The 15,973-nt window shown below is 36.0% G+C and overlaps 1 long non-coding RNA gene across 4 annotated transcripts in view; it reads right to left on the bottom strand.

Moving 5' to 3' along the window:
- Positions 1-7,391: 7,391 nt before the first annotated feature.
- The window catches only part of LOC110257663 (uncharacterized), a 416,327-nt gene continuing 407,745 nt past the window's right edge, over positions 7,392-15,973 (bottom strand). For 2 of the 4 annotated variants that reach the window (XR_014835179.1, XR_014835176.1), the window contains exon 6: positions 7,392-9,899. This is a non-coding gene — a long non-coding RNA (uncharacterized LOC110257663). The remainder of the gene's footprint in view (positions 9,900-15,973) is intronic. The other 2 variants (XR_014835178.1, XR_002340582.2) reach the window with 2 other exon arrangements.

Genomic DNA, 15,973 nt, shown 5'->3' with positions numbered 1-15,973 from the left:
CTTCGTGTTGGGTTTACCCATTAAAAAATAAGTGAAAAATATAAGTTGTATTTAAACAATTCATGCCAAGTAACTGGTTTAACTTTTGTCCTCTTTATTATTTCGCTATTCAGCTAAAATAGTTATCACAACCATTTGTTTCAACATGCAGTAGAAGGTTACAACGATGTTGTTATGTGCCATTCAGTTGTCATATAGTATTCACATTTTGAGACTGGAATGTATATTTTAAATGTAACAAGTACTGCAAGTGGTCTGAAGTGGCATCTCAGGCAGTGAGAATAAGCTGCATGGAACACAGGTTAGAGATGCTAAGGGGGCAAAAGTGAAGTTTATCCGCAGAGGCACTTATATAAAATAAATGAGTAAATAATTCATAATGTAAATAATACCTCAAAAGCACATATGACGTTTATATTCCCTTCCTTTCCTCTTCTCTTGTACAATCCTATTAGATAAGCAGTTGGTTAATCCATCTGTATATTTTTCAGTGCAAGAGAATTTTGAAGGTAAATCATGGATCATAAATTATTTTAACCTCTAAACATACTGGAACACTGAGTACAACATTTTGAGCTATACAGCTCATAATGTTAATGCAAGTGGAAAGACGTTAACCTGAAGCAGACTGAGCCAGAGGCCTAGAACAATTTTTAAGAGGATATGTCAACTAGTTCCACCCAAGTACAGAAAAAGTCAATATCACATGGGCCACTGCTAATAATGGAGCTGGCTTGCAGTAGTCACATAGACTAATCTCAGCCCTTGTGTGACATACACACTGCAGTTCAACATGATGCAATCAAGCCTTTCATTTTTCTATTCAAGTTGATATTATGTTAGATTATCAATTTTCTACTTGGTGTATTTTGAAAACTGCACAATGGAAATTTAATCAACCTATACATTTTTTTATGAGCTCTTCTACTTGTACAAAGATATTGCCAATGTAAATCCAGATTAATTAGATTTACTTCAAATTTGCTAGGAAGTAAAACATAAGAAATGTATGAAAGGCAAATAAAAAGAGTTCGACACTCAAATAAACACTTAGGTTGAATTTTCATCAAATTAAAAAAAAGAAGCAAGCATTGCCTTATAAAATTCACACCCCTAAAAAGTATGCACCAACTTAAAATTCAATTTTGATAGAGATACAGTTGAGACCATTGTATTTAAAACAAAATTATGATGTGCTTTAAAAGAGTACTTTGGCTTTACTGTAATTAGTAGTTAGGAAATCTCTTGGACTTTTGGTTGCATGTCCTGGCAGAAAATAAAGAGAAAAAAAGATGGTACAAAGCTTGAAAAAGTAGAAAAATAAAATTATTCAATGCTTAGCTGTTAAGCTGATTTTACGTTAAGAATGCAATAATAAATTTCAGTCTCAGCAGGGTGAAGAAATAATTTGGAATATAATGTCAAAAAAGTAATTCATAAAATTCAATGGCTTCATTCAGTATTGGTCAAATTATTTCTTTCTTTGGGTATCATAAATAGACAATTTTATATGACTGAAAAAGGTCTTTCTGGGCACCAGAAAAATGAGTTGTTTCATTTGGTTAAAAGGCTCCTAAAAAAAGGAATGCAGTAATTATATAGAAAGATATTTCTCTTATATCCTCTACCTTAAGTTCACATGGAAGATTTGGGGTTGGATATCAGAAGATGCCTCATAATGAGCAAATGTCTGTAAGTCAGAATTTTTAGAATAGTACTGCTATCCCATAGTCTGTTTGTTACCACTAAAATATACTGTGAACTTCCATATCTGCCAGCTTTAACTGTATATATCTAAGTGCCATATTTTCATGGTTCCCCAGAGATTTGGCCAGTGTTGAGACAGGACATGGATTAGTGGAATATGTTTCAAAAATTATTTTCAGCCTGACTCTGACATTTAGTTTGTATATGCTATGATTGTAAAAAAGAAAATTATGAACAGATTCTACAACCATAACACTAAGAATAATATTCTATCATGCTCAAATCAACAGTTGTTACTGGGAAAGTGCAGCCAATCATTATAAAAAAACATATGAAAGTCGTGCACCTTGACCTAGTGGTTGGAGACTCAGCATTTTCACTGCTATGGCTTAGGTTCCATCCCAGGCCCCGGAACTTCCACATACCATGGATGCAGCCAAAATACTACTACTACTGCTACTGCTACTGCTACTACTACTACTACTACTACTACTACTACTAAAAAGTAATGCTCTTCATTAGTCATATTTCATCAATGTGTATCTCTGTGAGGTATTCAAAATAGCAGTTCATATGATTATGGCAACCTCACAGATCATGTGGATTAACCATGCATCCAGAATGAAATTGTGCCATACACCATCTCATACAGATTGCTATTCACAAATTCAGTGTCTGCTAAAGCATGTGACTTAGAGTTCTCATTCCCAAGGCAGCACAGTTTACTGCTGGACAGATCTACTTGGAGGACTTAGGAGGGAATGAGAAGTATAAAAGAAGGCACGTTTTTCATCTGAGATAAACATAAAATCTGCCATCTTAAAACTACCACCCATTGACAGGAGATGGATACAAATGGGATGATACCAAAAGAACTGGTAGGAAAATTGGGAGAAGTGCTCTCTGGTCCAGGACCTCTGGTAGCTAGTTGTAATATTCTTTTCCCAACCACAAGAATGCAAACAGGCTGTGAACATACAGTTAAGGCAATGACAATGCATTCATATCTTAACACTAAACTACTTACAGGCTTTAAAAGACCTGCACATTTTTAGTTTATTTCTTTTTTGTTACAAGAACCCATAAATCCATCTCTTAGGAAAATGAAGTAATGATGAATACTGCCCTTCCATAGAACTAAAAAGGAAAAGCAATCTGAAATTTTCTTTTTTCCTCCCAGTAGTTTTGTAGTTTAAAGTAAGAATGTAGTTTTGTGCTGACAAATTTCACAGTCTGACCCCAAAGTGCCACAGTGAACTTTAATTATAATGTTGTTCACTAGTACCAGGATGAGACTGGCTTCCTGCACCAGCTATATATTTTAATTGCATGAACTTCTCCTTGTTTAGAATGAACCTTATGATTCATTCTCATTATAAAAATTTAATAGACATCTAATTAAATACATTATTCAATGAGATTAATTGTGTGAATTAATTTGTGGAAAATGAATATCCAAGGGTAAAGCATTACATTGCTAATGGCAAAAAAAATTAAAAAGAACTGAAGTCATAGCTAATTATGATGCCATCAAAAGAGACATTAACCTGTAAATTTAGTCACAAGCATATATTTCTTTTGCTTGAAACCTTCCTAGGCTACATCAGTGAATTGTGAAAAACAAATTTCATCAATTTAATCAAACAGGCTAATTGGTTGAATAAACCCATCAGGTAATTTCTTTTGGAATCCCATAGATGAAATAAAGTATCCATTGAAAAGCCGACAGTTCAGCAAATTCTTATAAGGCGATGGCCTACATTGGAGGCCATCTGTTTGCTATGCCCAGCAGAAAGTTTTATTATTAATATGTGAATTACCTTTAGGATGCATGTGTGCATGCGTGTTGGAGGGGGGTTGGCTGTGCTGTGGGCATAACCTCCTCCTCAGCAATGATCATCATCATTATAGTCATTAACTCACTTAAGGTAGTAAAATAAAAATATCTAATACTCATTCGGGGTAGCAAAAAAAGAATAAAAGAATATCTGCTTAATAGAGTTATGAAGATTCAATGAATTAATATGTATAAAGTATTCAAAAGAGGTTTTAGCATACAGTAAAAATTCATTACTGTTACCTTTTCTATTTGATTAATAAATATCAAATGCTTATTATGCTAGGTGCCTTGCTAGGCTTGATGACAGAATGCTGAGAAAACGGTTGTGGTTTCTGTTCTCATGGGTGTTTATAATCTTGTGGAGGATCCAGACATTGAGCACACATTGGGGTCATACACATCATTGTAAAATTGTAACTGTGTTAGGTGTTCTGAGGGCCAATAACATGATGCTACCGGGGGCTTGTTAATGAGGGAGAACTGGTGAAATAGCTATTATTCTGGGCCAATTATTGAACTTTGTAAAATGAAATTATGATAAGAATTCCCAGTTTCCGGGGGTTTATCTCATTTTCTGCAGTGATATGGGGAACTTCTTTCCTTAATGTCACTATATTTATGAACAAACACAACAAATATTTATTGAGTAAATACTATGTTCATGGCACTATTTTCCATACTATAAAAGATGTAAAAATGAATAAGACATGGCTCTTCTGGGAATTCACTGTCTTATGGGAGAGGGAGGGTCTTATACACAAGTCCTAACATGGGCATAATGGGAAACTGTATCCTTCACCTCTCTTCTGTTAGTCCATGACTGCTTAGAAAAGGGTCATTAACATAATGTGCATTCATTAGTTTTTATTATTATTGATGTCATCATGGTCATTGGGCAAGACATAATACAAATTGATACCAGAAAAATACATCAGGTCCAAATTATAGACAGATTTGTGTGGTGGTCAAAACCTACCCCTTCTCACCACCGCTGACACTCAGGCCCTCCTGATGTCTGCGCTTATTTAGCCATAATATCTCACCTGGACTGTTACAGCAGTCTCTTTACTATTCTCCTTGCCTCTTCATTTGCCTACTACATTTTCAAAAAACAGAAGAATTCTTTTTTTTTTCCCCACTGTACAGCATGGGGATCAAGTTACTCTTACATGTATACATTTTTTCCCCACCCTTTGTTCTGTTGCAATATGAGTATCTAGACATAGTTCTCAGTGCTACTCAGAATTCTTAAAGTGTAAGGTAAATCACGTGATGCTGCTAAAAATCTCCAGTGGCTTCCTATTTAAATAAAAGTAAAAGCAACAAAAACCAAAAAACCAAAATCCCCGCCTAGCGTAAGATACACTACAAATCTGAGTTCTGACCTCATCTTTCACTCCTCTTCTCTTGACTTGTTTTTCACCAGTTGTAAAGCCCTCATTGTTGATCTTTAAATACAGTGCATGTATTCCCATCTCCAGACTTTGCACTAGCTATTCCACATTTCTGGAACACTCTTTTCCTAAACTGCATAGCCAATCCCTCCTTTTGTTCAGGTCTCTGTGCAAAGCTCTCCTTATCAGAGAGTCTTTCAGTCATCATCCTATGGAAAATAGCATCCCAGACTGCCCTTCTCAGATTTTTTTCTTTTTGTTCTTTTAGGGCCACACCCATGGCATATGGAAGTTCCCAGGCTAGGGGTCTAACCAGAGCTGTAGCCTCCAGCCTATGCCAGAGCCACAGCAATGCCAAATCCGAGCCACATCTGTAACCTACACCATAGCTCACAGCAACGCCAGATCCTGAACCCACTGAGCAAGGCCAGGGATTGAACCCTCAACCTCATGGTTCCTAGTCGGATTTGTTTCTGCTGCGCCAAGACAGGAACTCCCTCAGATCTTCAACATGGCATTTATCATTTCCTCAAATAAAGTAGTCCAATAAATTTTTAAAAATTCTTTGACAGAAACCAAAGGTATCTCATTCACTGCTATGTTTTTAACAGTATAACGGTGGTCGATTATTGAATTTTCAATAAATATTGGTTGCATTAATAGTTTAATGAATTTTCCCAACTGTACATCTTTAAGGAATATTAAAATTCGAATCCAATCCCAAGCCACATTGATGTATTGGTCATCATTTAACTCCTCCAAAAAATGGGCATTGATTTTTTCCAGGCAGTCTCTTTTAATTAGTGCAATTTTAACTAGGTTAATATTCTGTTTTATAATTATGTGACTGTCATATTTGTGTACATTACATACTTAGATTATACTAGAAATACTAGATTTACATACCTGTAAGTAAGCAATTGTGTCTTACTCTTTTATAATCTCTAGCCATCATTTGTGCACAAAAAACAAGCACATAAATGTGGGTTTTCCAACAACCCTTTGAAAAAGGGCATTAGGTTTTATGCTTTATTCTGCACTTCTCAAGTTATTTGTACAGTTGGAACAGGGTTTGTTTATGTTTTTCTAATTAAGTATGGGTTAACAATTTTTAAAAATCCAATAAAATGCATTAATATGAAATGTATAAAAACAAAGAAATGATCCAAGCCTAATTTTAAAATTATTATTATTTCAAGACATATAAACTTTATCATAAACCTTTAACAGTTCCTCTTAACTTATATACTCATCACAGACCAGCATTAAACAGTTCTTGGACAAGCATTTGTATCTAGAGTTTGAGTAGCACTGCTTTAGATGGCAATTTCCATCATGGATCTGTATATAAGTACTTATACTCCAACTTCTTCAAAAGTGTAAGTTCACAGTCAGAGCTATCTGGTGAAGATAGTAAATAAACAACCTCGGATTTTAGATCAGGCTGGTCTTTTTGCAATGCACAAATACTCTTTTGTTCTATTATATGATGTCTAAAATTTACTTAATCCTTACTGCAGGGCACTGTGTTAAGCTCTGTGCGTGTCTGGGTATGCACACACAGGCATTGTCTGAGGTGAGTTTCCTTCAGTACTTGGGACCACTTTGTGCGGTCAATACTATAATGATTGCCTCCTTTCACCAGTAAGGACGCTAAAAGACAAATAGATGAATTAACTTGCCCAAAGTTACACAGAAAGGCTTAGGAGCTTTGATTTGAAAAGAGCAGATTGCATTCTGAACCTAAGCTGTAGTCTCAAGTATTCTGATGTCCTGCCTCTACAGTAGAGGATGCACCCCACTTCCTGTCCTAATTCTTCCACTCATATCCTCGATCTTATCCCCTACCACTTTTAAGGAATATTTCATTCTTTTATCCTATGTGTTCAACCTCTCCCAGTATATAGGATCTTTTCCATCAGCAATTCAATATGTTGTAGTATATTACAACATTAAAAACTTATTATTTGACCTGTCCTCTCTACCCACTACTCCTTTGACTTACTGCCCACCCCTCAATTTCTAAGAGTTTCTTACACTTCACTTATTATTGCACCATCCATTTTTCTTAAACCTATTCAAATCTGGCCACGGCCTAAACTTAGCAACGTCACCAGTGACCTCCATAATTCAAAATCAAATACATTCTCTTATGTATCAATTCGGTTTCATCTTTTACAACATTTAGTGAAGTGTAGCATACCCCTGTTTTTTTATAGAACTAAATGCATTTTATTAAATTAGCATCGGAAGGGTAAACATGAACACACAAATGATAAAGGTCCTTCCCTCCTTTGTACTCCAGAGTATGTGGTGATTAAACCATCTTTATTCAATATGTTGTTTTAATTGTTAGCATCTATCAACACCTAGGCTGTGGTTTCTTGTAGCATGCCCCTCTTTTTAAAATATTCTCTTACTCTGGATTTCATGATACCCTGTCCTTCTTATTTTCTTCCTACCTCTGACTTTTTTCTTCTCTGTGTCCTTGCAGTTCCTCTTTCTTATCCTCCAGAGTTGGAGTTCCTTTGGAATATGTCCTGAGATCTCACCTTTTCCCTATCTAAATACTCTTCTGAAATCATCTCAGTCTTCCATGGCTTCAATTGCAAGCTATAAGCCATTGACTAAATATTTATATCTGAATTTCTGATCTCTCCCCAAATCCTCAAACTTGAGTATCTTTATTGTACTAGCCATGTTTTTTCTTTTCCCTATTTTATGATCTTTGGACATCTGAAAAATCTTGCTAGCTATGGAGAGACTGCCCCTCCTGGGCTAGCCCATTCTTAGAATTAGGAAAGACTGGGAGCACAATCAACCAAGCCTGAGGATTTAGCCCCATCCACTTCTTATCAAACTCTCACACACCAAGCTAATAATATTTGCCTTTGACTAACTCATCGCAGAGCCAACTTTCAGGCAACTGGAGACCACCATGATAGCCAAGGTCCACTGGAATTATTCATATTTGACATTTCTAAGCTATTTATTCTACTGGCCTTGCCTTTCCCACAGAAACTCCAATTAAGGCTCTGGCCTAGACTTTTCCCTCATTCTTGTTGCCTCACTAAACCTGGTGTTTCCCCTTTGATCCTCTGTGGCATTCAGTGACAACTCTCCTCTCCGCCCCCCAGCCATGGGAAACCTCTTCCTTTCAAGCCTCATTCTCATTTCCTACTGTGGCCACACTGACTTTACCACACCACATCCAACATTTATAGTTGTATATTTTATGCATACTAAGATGCCTACCAAGCATATATAATTCATTATGTTAAATATCGGAATGGTCAGTTTTTCCTCTGAAACTTTTTCTTCTGCCAGAATTCCCTGTCAGTAAATGGAAACATGTGATTCCAATAAGCATAGCTGAGAAACTTTAATCTTTGCTTAGCTTCTTTTCTCCATTCATCACTCACCATTCAATTCATCTGTAATACAGTCTCTAAACTATCTCAAATACATTCACTTTTCTACCATTTCTACAAATATCAGTATAGTCCTGGCCACAGTCATCTCTACAGTGGACTGCTAACTAGTTTTCCCGTTCCCAGTCTTATTTCTATCATTCCAATCTATTTTCCACCCAACAGCCACATAATCTATTTTTTTTTAAAAATAAGGTAAGATTTTATCTTGTTTTTCCTAAAATAAATCCAATTTTCATCTATTATCTCAGATAATGATTAATGGTACTCCTTCCTTTCTATTAAGTGAGACAGTATGTACAATATATTATATCTTCACCCTACCTAATATTCATTAAAATAATTTATTGAGCCATGACGAAGTTATTGGTTCTAGAATTATTTTTTCTTCTATAAAAAACTAGGAAAACACATTAAATAAGCTCTCAGACAGACAGTAGAGAGCAGGCAGTTAAGGAGTGAGAAAAGGGAAATCAATGAGGTGAATCCTGTGATCACCCAGGATTTCTCCCTGGGGGCAATTCCAGGGCTGTGGTGCAGGAAGAAGCAATCCCAGCATATCACAGTAGCCTTATTGAGATGAAGATACTGAATTCATGAACGCTCACCAACTGGAATTTGTGGAGAAGAATAAGAGAAGAGGGCTACATAGAAAAGAGAGCTCCAGAAATCTACACATTGATTCCCTGGATCTTTGACTGTATGTTACACCAAACATTTATAGGGTAAATTTCCATGAGACCAGACAGAGAACAACTGCCAGGAAGCTGTATACTGAGCAATTCCCAGGACTCACACAGGTCTGAGAGAGATTTTCAACTGCTAGAGTAGAAAGAAATTCTTTTAGCACCCAGGGCATTCAGTAAAGACACCAAAATAGTCAGGCCTCAGGAGTGGACCCAAAATAGCCTCAAAGTAACAGATACTTTTGACCCACTTTAACCACACTTAAAAATAAGCCTCAAAAGGATCAGGCTGAGGCACAGATACTTTGAAAAATATCAAGTCTTTGTGAAGGAATAAAGCAAAATCTAGATAGCCAATAATATCGCATTACAGTGTCCAGCAACCAATCAAAACTCAGTGAATATGTGATGAAGCAGTTTAATGTAACACATAACCAAGAGAAAAATCACACAAAAGAAACAGACACATCAATAATAGATAATGATAGAATAAGTAGACAAAGGCTTTAAAATAGCTATTATAGATATAATCAAGGATTTTAAGGAATTACAAACATATTAAGATTTTTACAGATTTAAAAATTACAGAATATTTTTAAAAAATGGAACTGGTAGAGTGGAAAAATACAGTGCCTGAAATGGAAAAAGAAATGACTGGGTGGGCTTAGCCAACTCAAAACTGCTGAATAACAGGTCAATAAACTTGAAGATACAGTGAGAAAAACTGTCCTAAGTAAAACAAAGGGGGGAAAAACAGCTGAAAAACAGAAGGGTGTTAAAAACTCTTTTTCCTGAGGAGTTTGAGGCAAGATGATGACTCTGATTTGTGTCTAGATGGAATCTGGAATAGAAAAAGACAAAGGAAACAAGTTAAACCCTAAGGAAATTGTCAGTAACATATAGACTTTAAGTCGTAAAATGGATCGGTATTGGTTCATTACTTGGGACAAGTCTATTCTAATATACAATGTTAAGAGTATAAGAAGTAAATGATGTCAGCAAGATGCCAGCATAGAAATTTCTAGCACTTGTCACTGCCCAGAACATTAATTTGAACAACTATCTGCACAAAATACATCACAAGAGCTAACAATTCCAGGTGAGAGATTATAGCACCTGGGTGAAGGACAGAAATAAAGATATTTAGTCTTTGTCCCTGGTTCTTGGCACAAAGCTCCTCAAACCTGTGGAATTCCCTGAGTGATAGGCCTAAGGATGGGTCTGGTCACCTGAAAGACCTAAGGTTTACAAGGGTGGCACTTTGGGCCTTAACTCCCTGACCTCTGGGAAAGGTAAAATTCTTGAGCAGGATTCGGGGAACTTCCATGTTGGTGAATGCATCCACATCCAGGGACAGTGGTGCATCCCAGTTCCATGAGGACAGAAGCTCCTGCACTCAGGGCATCTCTGGACCTTGCCTTGTGTACCTCTTCACCTAACTGTATCTGTATCCTTTATGATAAACTGGCAAACATAAGAAAATGTTTTTCTGGGGGCTTTGAATGGCTCTAGCAAATTGATTGGCACCCCCCCCCAAAGGGATAACAACCTGGACTTGAGATTGGTTTCTGAAAGGCAGGGGTGAGGAAGTGGCAGTCTTAGCAGTTGGAGACCTCAACCTGTGGCATCTGACACGATCTACATAGAAATCTCTATGTAGATCATGCCAGAATTGAGTTAAATTGTAGGATACTCCACTGTTGTTGCAGAACTGCTTGGTGGTGTTAGGAAAAAAACACACATTGACACTCCAAAAGATAACAGGGATAAGTTCTACTGTACTAAGGGCAGAAGATAAAATAATGAATGAGATGCAACCCCTACCCTCAGAGAGTTTAAGTTTAGCACTATGTGTTTCACACCTACTGACCTCCCTCCAATTAATTATAATTCAAGTATATTTGGAAAATATAAGGAGATAGTATTGTCCATCTCTACCATTTCACTTCTCCCCACACATTTAATCTTTTTCTTTTAATTAATTGCTATAAGATTTTCTTTCTTTTTTTGTGTGTGTGTTGTTAGTAAAACACAATTTAACCGCTTGACGATTTCTGGGAAAATTCCTTTGAGTAAATTGAGAAATCAAATGAAATGTATGGAGTTACCCTGAATTAAAAAAAATGAATCCTACTCTGATAGTTTGATATGAAATACTACTGGGAATATCATTCTGAGATGTGATCAAAATGAATTTATAGTGTACATTGTGACATTAAGGTGGTACAGAGGACTTGGAGGCATTTTACAAAGGAAAAATAATTACTAAAGAAATGACATTTGGCTTTATAAAAATATTAAACGAAGCTGAAATTTATTCTTGAGCCAACTACCTTGTTGTATTTGCAGGCAATTACAAGATTTTAAATGCCATTAATAGGCGAATATGAATCTTTCAACTACAACACAACCAAGGAAACAAAGTAGTTACTCATCATGTTTTTCAGAGACTTAATAGGAATTAATGAGACAGAATTAATAAAATGAAAATAAAACTTGCTCCAAAAATTCTGGATAATGGTTAAGAAATAAAATTATCTACATCTATCCACATTCCCCACCACTTCACTCACTCTTGTCAAGGAACTATCATCTCAGATCTAGATCATTCCAATAAACCTGCTCAGTGCTATCCCTGCTTCTTCCTTGCCACCCTTCACAGGGTATTTTCAACAGAATAGCTCAAATAATCTTGGTAAAATATAGGTCAGAAAAGGGCCTCCTCTGTTGAAAAATTTCAATGTCTTTCACTTAAGAAAAAAAGAAACAAATGAAAAAAGGGGAAAAAAGCACTACTAGAACCAAAAAAAGAGTCAATTTTTACCTCTCTGAACTCATTTCCTACTAAATTCTTCCTGCTTTGACTGCATGAGACTCTCTGGTTTATTGTTTTGCTTATTAATATTCTAAGCATGCTTCTACATCATAGCCTTTGCACTGCCTGTTCCTTCTGCCTGGGATACTCTTCTCCTAGATACCTTCATGATCTGCTTCCTTACCAAATCTCAAGTCTTTACTCACATGCTACCTTTTCATTGGGACCTTCCCTGCTGGTCAGTTGACTAAAAATATCTTCCTACCTGTTTGTTTTCTGGAGCATAAATGCTCTAAATAAATCTCATCTAACACAAATACATTTTGTATTTGTTTATTTTCTGCCTGCTCTCTCCAGTGTAAGCCTCATGAGCATGGAGGTTCCATACTTTTGGCACCTAGTTAAGTAACTGATGTTTAGTAGACACTTAGATTTATGTTGACTAAATCTTTCTATTACTCTCCAATTCTAGTATTCTGAAAGCTACTAATAATAAACATGATTGTCTTGTTGATGGCACCATTCTGTATGATTTTAAGTGTGTTAATTAGTAGCGTGCTAGCAAATGTTCAACAATTAGGATTCTGGGAAGAAATGCTCTGGTTATAACATTTGGAAAATTCTGTGATGAAAATGAAATATACACAACTGCCTCTCATGAGCTGATATGAGCCATAAATAGCACAAAATGGATTAGCACATCTAATAGACCCAATCACCAGAGGAGACAGGTGATTTGGCCATTTTTCACATGGGGAAACTATTACACAAGGTCACATAGCTAGAAAGTGATCTAACTTGGAAATATCTTAAGATTGACTCCAGAGCCTATGCTCAGGGAAGTTCAGCTATGCTGCAGGCATTAGACAAATTACCTGAAATAAAAATAAGGTATTAAAATGAGGAAAATTATAACCATCTATATTATGTATATGCTTTAAGTGCCAGCCAAAAAGTTACATTTAATTTTTTTTAACTCGTTTAAAATATGTGTCAGTTTCCCAAGGAGAGGGCAAAGGCTGTGTACTCCGGTTAGGCTTCTTTTCATACTACTGAGAATTGCTATTCAATTGAGAATAACCCTAGTGGTTGGCCAGATACAGTACCAATTTGAAATACATTGATAGGAACTGTAGGAAAGAAAGAACAATTTTGTGTTTTCTAAGTTTTTTCTTATTTCATTTTAGTGGGAATCATTAGTGAGACCAGAATCTTACTGAACTGGAAATAGAAAAAAATCTGCACTCTTACCTTATTTTCATGAAGATAAGATACCTAGTAGAATGCATTCTGTTTTTCAATGGAGCAATAATTCTGAGTTATAATGCAATAATTATGTTAGGTACTATATGTTTTTTACGTTGTATAGTCATTACAATCAGCCTTTACCAAATCAATGACTGATTAGAAAGCTGTCTTGCTTTTATTACCATTAATTTAACCTGTTTGGAAGTCCTCATTAAGAATTCATCTAGTAAAACCAGGACAGTTATATGGATTAGATAAACTTGCTCTACTGCCTTGAGAGCTGAAAATAATTTTGTTTATCTTATAAGATTAATTAAAAGAAAAATTGAATGGAATATGACCTTTATTCTTATATCATGCAACATTGAGAAACAATACCTATTGACCATGCATATTTTGTATAAAAAGAATGTATTAATAATAACTGTGAACCAAACTATTTAAATGTAAACAAACCAAACTCAGCATTGAGCAATTAAGTGAATACATATGACATTATTTTAGATATTGACATTTGGAGATTGAAAGAAAGCATTTTGAGAGAGAATCAGAGTCATCAAATTTTATTTTCAGAAAAATAAGTACCTCTGGACACCATCTGGTCAGCCCATAACATTTAAAATGAAACAATGTTTGGAGTATTTAAATCAACAATTGAAATGACACAGAAGAATATGGAATTGTAGCTTGTGTAACATGCAGATGTGCTATGTTTTTGACTATAGTCTATTGCTATTATAAAAATTCAGGAATTGTAAGTTTTTTTCTTATAGATATTTGGACTAGAGAACCTCTGCAACAAAAACACTTGAATGTACTTCTAAAAACAGATTCTAGCCCCACCTCAGATCTACTGAATGAGCATACATAGGCAAGGCCCTCCAAGCTTAGGAGGCTGCTACTAAAATCAATGGAGTAAGTCATTTCTTTTGCATAAGTTAATTTAATTGTTTAAAATGGGTTGTATATGTGTGTGTGTATACACATATTTATTTATTGGAACAGAAATGGGATTGTGACAACATTTTAATAGTGTTTTTTAAATTAATTTTATTATATTTACAGGTATACAACAATCATCACAAACAAATTTTAAGGCATTTCCATCACAAACCCTCAGTGCATCCCCCTACCCCCCAACCTGTCTCATTTGGAAACCATAAGTTTTTCAGAGTCTGTAAGCCAGTATCTGTTCTGCAAAGAAGTTCATCGTGTCCTTTTTTTAGATTCCACATGTCAGTGATAGCATTTGATGTTGGTGTCTCATTGTCTGACTGACTTCACTTAGCATGATAATTTCTAGGTCCATCCATGTTGCTAAAAATGCTGGTATTTCATTCCTTTTAATGACTGAGTAATATTCCATTGTGTATATGCACCACATCTTCTTGATCCACTCCTCTGTCAATGGACATTTAGGTTGTTTCCATGTCTTGGCTATTGAAAACAGTGCTGCAATGAACATTGGAGTCCATGAGTCTTTTTTTATTTAATTTAATTTAATTTTTATTTTTTATTACTCAATGAATTTGTTACATTTATAGTTGTACAATGATCATCACAATCCAATTTTATAGGATTTCCATCCCACAACCCCAGTGCATTCTCCAACCCCCCGAATTGTCTCCTTTGGAGACCATAAGTTTTTCAAAGTCTGCGAGTCAGTATCTGTTCTGCAAAGAAGTCCATTCTGTCCTCTTTTCAGATTCCACATGTGAGTGAAAGCATTTGATGTTGGTGTCTCATTGTCTGACTGACTTGACTTAGCATAAATAATTTCTAGGTCCATCCATGTTGCTGCAAATACCGTTATTTCTTTTCCTTTCAATGGCTGAGTAATATTCCATTGTGTATATGCACCACATCTTCTTTAGCCACTCGTCTGTCGATGGACATTTAGGTTGTTTCCATGTCTTGGCTATTGAAAACAGTGCTACAATGAACATCAGAGTACATGTATCTTTGCGAGTCATGGTTTTATCTGGATAGATGCCCAGGAGTGGGATTGCTGGATCAAATGGTAGTTCTATTTTTAGTTTTCAGAGGAATTTCCATACTGTTTTCCACAGTGGTTGCGCCAATTGACAATCCCACCAACAGTGTACTAGGGTTCCTTTTTCTCCACACCCTCTCTAGCACTTATTGTTTGTAGACGTTTTGATGATGGCCATCCTGGCTGGTGTTAGGTGGTACCTCAGAGTGGTGTTGATTTGCATTTCTCTAATAATGAGTGATGTTGCACATCTTTTCATGTGTTTTTTTTTATTTTATTTTTTGGTCCTTTTGCCTTTTCTAGGGCCGCTTCTGTGGCATATGGAGATTCCCAGGCTAGGGGTCTAATCGGAGCCGTAGCCACTGGGCTATGCCAGAGCCACAGCAACGCGGGATCCGAGCCGCATCTGCAACCTACACCACAGCTCATGGCAACACCGGATCCTTAACCCATTGAGCAAGGCCAGGGATCGAACCTGCAACCTCATGGTTCCCAGTCGGATTTGTTAACCACTGCGCCAACCACAGGAACTCCTTTTCATGTGTTTTTTGGCCATCTGTATGTCTTCTTTGGAGAATTGTGTTTAGATCTTCTGCCCATATTTTGATTGTTTTTTTGGTATTGAGCTGTAGGTGGTGTTTATAAATTTTGGAGATTAATCCCTTGTCAGTCAATTCATTTGCAAAGATTTTCGCCCATTCTGTTTTTTTTTTTTTTTTTTTTGTGGAGAAAACATTGGATATGGTAGAGCAGTGTTAGTGTTAAGTAGAAAATCGACTGGGGCATGGAAAACTCATTTTTTGCTTAAAAAGTATTTTAAAAAGCATAATATGGGGTTGTCTTTACAAATTAATTCAGT

This window comes from Sus scrofa, chromosome X (assembly GCF_054392235.1).
Source record: "Sus scrofa isolate SSC_HxYL_T2T_F1_AM1 chromosome X, Sscrofa_HxYL_maternal_Yorkshire_Landrace_v2.0, whole genome shotgun sequence".
Taxonomy (NCBI): Eukaryota; Metazoa; Chordata; class Mammalia; order Artiodactyla; family Suidae; genus Sus; species Sus scrofa.
This window is presented reverse-complemented; position numbering and strand designations above follow the sequence as displayed.